This window comes from Bos mutus, chromosome 4 (genome assembly GCF_027580195.1).
Source record: "Bos mutus isolate GX-2022 chromosome 4, NWIPB_WYAK_1.1, whole genome shotgun sequence".
NCBI lineage: Eukaryota > Metazoa > Chordata > Mammalia > Artiodactyla > Bovidae > Bos > Bos mutus.
The window spans coordinates 112,302,813-112,307,992 of record NC_091620.1 but is presented as its reverse complement, the minus strand read 5'-3'; the positions used below and the strand labels follow the sequence as shown (position 1 = coordinate 112,307,992).

The following is a 5,180-nucleotide window of genomic DNA, read 5'->3' as shown; positions in this document are numbered from 1 at the left end:
AAATCACTGCAGATGGTGACTGCAGCCATGAAATTAAAAGACGCTTAGTCCTTGGAAGGAAAGTTATGACCAACCTAGATAGCATATTGAAAAGCAAAGACATTACTTTGCCAACAAAGGTTCGTCTAGTCAAGGCTACGGTTTTTCCAGTGGTCATGTATGGATGTGAGAGTTGGACTGTGAAGAAAGCCGAGGGCCAAAGAACTGATGCTTTCGAACTGTGGTGTTGGAAAAGACTCTTGAGAGTCCCTTGGACTGCAAGGAGATCCAACCAGTCCATCCTAAAGGAGATCGGTCCTGGGTGTTCATTGGAAGGACTGATGCTAAAGCTGAAACTCCAATACTTTGGCCACTTGATGTGAAGAGTTGACTCATTGGAAAAGACCCTTTTCCAATGGGAGGGACTGGGGGCAGGAGGAGAAGGGGATGACAGAGGATGAGATGGCTGGATGGTATCACTGACTCGACGGACATGAGTTTGAGTGAACTCCGGCAGTTGGTGATGGACAGGGAGGCCTGGCGTGCTGCGATTCATGGGTCGCAGAGAGTCAGACACGAGCGAGTGACTGAACTGAACTGAGTGGAAATATATTTTAAAAAAAACCTCTATAATTACATATATTCAGTATACTTACTAAATATTCTTCAATATTACTTACTAAATATTTTGCTGGTGGCTCAGTTGGTTAGGAGTCTGCCTGCAATGCAGTAGACCTGGGTTTGATCCCTGGGTCAGGAAGATCCCCTGGAGAAGGAATTGGAACCCAACTCTAGTATTCCTGCCTGGAGAATTCCATGGACAGAGGATCCTGATGGGCTCCTGCAGTCCATGGGGTCTCAAGATTTGGACATGAGTGGGTGACTAAACCTACCTACCTTGTACCTTTCTTCTACTAACATTATGTAGACTAATAGAACTGTATTTAAAAAACCCTATACTTACAGATATTTAGTATAAACTAAAGTTGGCATCTCAAATCAGTGGGGAAAAATATGGACCGTGCAATAAATATTATTGAGAAAATGAGGCTAGCCATCTGGAAAGAAGTTAATTTGGATCTCCACCTCCCAGTGAACAGCTGGAACAACTCTATGTGGGTCAAAGATTTAAATGTAATTAATGAAAATTAGAATTTATTTATAACCTAACCATGGTAAAGAACTTTCTAACTGTAACTCACAATCCAAAAGCCCAAAAAAATCAGTCTGACAAGTTCACTATTTTAGAGACAGTAATCAAACCACAAAACATATACTTGATCAAAAACAAACAAAAACTGAGCATAGTCAAAATTTTAATAATTAGATCTTCTTGCTAAATAAGAAGATGCATCAGGCTATGTGATTGAGTTTCCTCAACTCTCAATCAAATTTGGCAAGTTGAAAATTTGTCAATATCCTCTACTAGTAAGGCTGTGGGATCAAGGAATCACATATATTGGAAATGTGGAAATGTAATCATTCTATAGGAGAGAAATTTATCAGTATTGATCAAAATTATAAATGCGTATCCTTTGGCCTATCAATTCTGCTTTCAAGGATATGTCCCATGAATATATTCACATGGTGAAAATAGCATATACACTATATAATTTGTTGCAACATTATTTTTGATAGGAAAATGTTCTAAATTTTCATTAATACAGGATGGTAAGATGAATACAGGTCCTTTTTTTTTTTGTCTATAAATGGTCACTATGAAACAGTTAAAAGAAACCCACTCTGTTGTATAATAAAAATATCTCTGGTGTCTATCATAGATTAAATAAACCAAGATTCAGCCCACTTTGGGGCATATGCTACTTCCTGTGTTAAGAAGTTGGAAGATGAGACAGCATTATAGTTTTTGCTTATGTGATCCTGAGGGTATGTCTAGAAGGATATACAAGAAAATAATAATAGTAGGTACCTGGATGGAGGTGAGATGGATGTTAATTGGGCAGAGGGGGGGCACAAGTGCTAGGGTTGTTCTTTTATTTTGTTACATCTGGAAATGTTAGACCATATGCCAAGCGAGAATTATTCACTTTGTTCTTTTACTTCTTATTTTGAATCATATGAATGTATTATCTTTTCAACAATTTAGTAACTACTGTGAATATAAAAGTTATAATACTTTAATATATATGCATGGCATAATAATTCTGAATGAACCTGAGTGAGATTCATTGACACCTTTGTAATATAATCTAGATTTTTTTGGCTTTCTTTGGTATGGACCCTGGAGAAGGAAATGGCAACCCACTCTAGTACTCTTGTCTGGAGAATCCCATGGACGGAGGAGCCTGGTGGGCTAGAGTCCACAGGGTTGCAAAGAGTCGGACACGACTGAGTGAATGCTTAGTTGGTATGGACATTTCCAGTTGCTTCATTCTAAATATTTATGTAAAGGAAACTATTACTTTTTCCCAAAAACATCTTGACAATTTTTGCCTAACGTGTCAATTATTCCTGGGATGTACATTGTTTCCTTTGCACATTAGCTTCTAATTTACTAATGACGTTTGAGAGTTTGACATCATGGGTTTAATAGTTCTAATGGCAATGGGAATTGCTCTTTGTAGTCATAGGACAAGAAATGTGTTGTAACTGCACATTATTTGTACTATTTATAAGTGGAATAGAATGTGTGGTGAACATAGTTGTGGGTTGTATGAAATTTGAGAGAAGAATTTGAGTCCATTGCTGGGTTGGCATTATTTGGAGTGACTCCTAACCTAGTAGAGAGTCTTTTAATGGCTGAACTGAGGTTTTGTAGCAGCCTCTGGAGTAATGAGATAGGAAATGGACACAGTCACTTAGCTGGCCAACTGCTGGTCCAGGGAAGACACAGTTGTGGCAAACCAGTCACATGTCATCAACCTGCGTGGAATTACCACTTCAGTCTAGGAAATATTTTCTAATTTCCCTTTGTTAACTTTTTGATCAATTGATTATTTAATATGTGTTTAGTATTTGAGGATGTCCTAAATTTCCTGTTAGAAAACGTACTTTGTATGATTTCAGTTCAGTTCAGTCGCTCAGTCGTGTCTGACCCCATGAATTGCAGCACGCCAGGCCTCCCTGTCCATCAATCCTTTCAAATTCACTGAGGCTTACTTTGTAGACATTGAGTGAAATTTGTGATTTATTACTTCTAAGTATACATATCAAGAAATAATGACAACAAATAATCTAGCATTTCAAAGATATTTCTAAAATAAGCAGCTATATACAACTGAATCTTATCATATTGTAAATCATTTAAAGACCAAACTGAAAATAGAGTCTGGAAATATGGCACAAAATGAAAATTACATCATCTAAATTTAGAAGCATCTGAGAACATGAATGTAAGCTAGTTTCCATCCTTGTTGGATGGATGTCTTCACAGACTGTTCATTTCCCTGTTGGGTAATATGATGAAAACACCATAGCTTCATATGTTCTTTTGCTTTATTCTTACCCATGAGTCTTTTCTACACGAAATAGCGCAGATCGGCTACTTTTGATTGATGTATTCTCATATCACAGATGACTGCAGTTGTCTTTCCTCAGGTGTTAGGGATTTTCATGACAGAGGATTCCACATGGAAAGATGAATTCTGTAGTGTTTCTAGCAGAGACGTGATATATCACAAATCCCACTTCTGTTTCTTCCTGGACTGACTTCTAGACCAGTAGTCCTCTTGTTCTCAGGGTCTCTTTACACTTTGGAAACTTGTTGGTGACCCTAAAAATGCTTTTATTGGTACGTATTCTGTGTATTTATATTTGCTATATAGGAAATTAAACTGAGAACCTTGAAAATCTTAGTTAATTTATGTAAAAAAACAATAATAAATCTAGCCCATGTTAATATAATATTTATCATGAAATATAACTATATTTTCTATAACAAAAATAGAAAAATGGCATTTTGTATGTATCTGCAAAGCAGAAATAGACTCACAGACATAGAGAACAAACTTGCAGTTGCCAAGGGGGAGGGAGGTAAGGAGTGATGGATGGGAGTTTAGGATTGGCAGGTGCAAACTATTATATATAGGATGGATAAACAAGGTCCTACCATATAGCACAAGGAACTATATTCAATATCCTATGATAAACCATAATGGAGAAGAATATATATATATACACATATTATGACCAACCTAGACAGCCTATTAAAAATCAGAGACATTATTTTGCCAACAAAGGTCCATCTAGTCAAGGCTATGCCTTTTCCAAAAATCATGGATGACAGTTGGACTTTGCCAACTGAGCACCAAAGAATTGATGCTTTTGAACATGTTGGAAGACTCTTTTTTTTTTTTTTTTTAAGTTTTTTTTATTTATTTTTTTTTTTTTTTTTTTTTATTTTCTTCCAATTTTATTTTATTTTTAAACTTTACATAATTGTATTAGTTTTGCCAAATATCAAAATGAAGACAGGTATAAAAAATATGGAGCACCAATTTGTGTGTCAATTGCGCAGGGGCCATGCTAATCTTCTCTGTAACAATTTTGTAGTGCTGCGAAGCGAGCTGAGAAGACTCTTGAGAGTCCCTTGGACTGCAAGGAGATCCAACCAGTCCATTCTAAAGGAGATCAGCCCTGGGTGTTCTTTGGAAGGACTGATGCTAAAGCTGAAACTCCAATACTTTGGCCACCTCATGCGAAGAGTTGACTCACTGGAAAAGACTCTGATGCTGGGAGGGATTGTGGGCAGGAGGAGAAGGGGATGACAGAGGATGAGATGGCTGGATGGCATCACCGACTTGATGGATATGAGTTTAAGTAAATTCTGGGAGTATAAATCAACTATACTTCAATAAAAAAGGAAGTAATAATATAGATATAAATCCAGAAAAATAGAAAAATGGTATGGTTTGTTTGCAAATGTCTTTTACGTCTAAATTAACAGGACAATGCTGGATTCACCCACCTGTTTCCAAATTCAATCTATTGCAATATATTGTTTTGGTTGAAGTAAATACAAAGGCAATATGACTTCAGACAGACCTACATGTAGCTTGAAAATGGACTAGAGTTTTAAAAGCATTCTCATTGTAGATGCTAATTGTAGTTGTAATTAAAGACTTTCTTTTTTGATTTTCTACCAACACTGGGCATGGAGTAATTTCTTTCTTTTTTTTTTTTTTTTTTCCTGCCTGGAGCGTGGGGAGCAGTTCACATTTCTTGCTGGGTCTTAGTTCCCT

At 36.7% G+C, this 5,180-nt stretch overlaps 1 pseudogene; it reads right to left on the bottom strand.

Annotated features, from left to right (window-relative positions):
• Positions 1-4,418: 4,418 nt before the first annotated feature.
• On the bottom strand, positions 4,419-4,506 carry LOC138987720 (U6 spliceosomal RNA; annotated as a pseudogene).
• Positions 4,507-5,180: the final 674 nt, after the last annotated feature.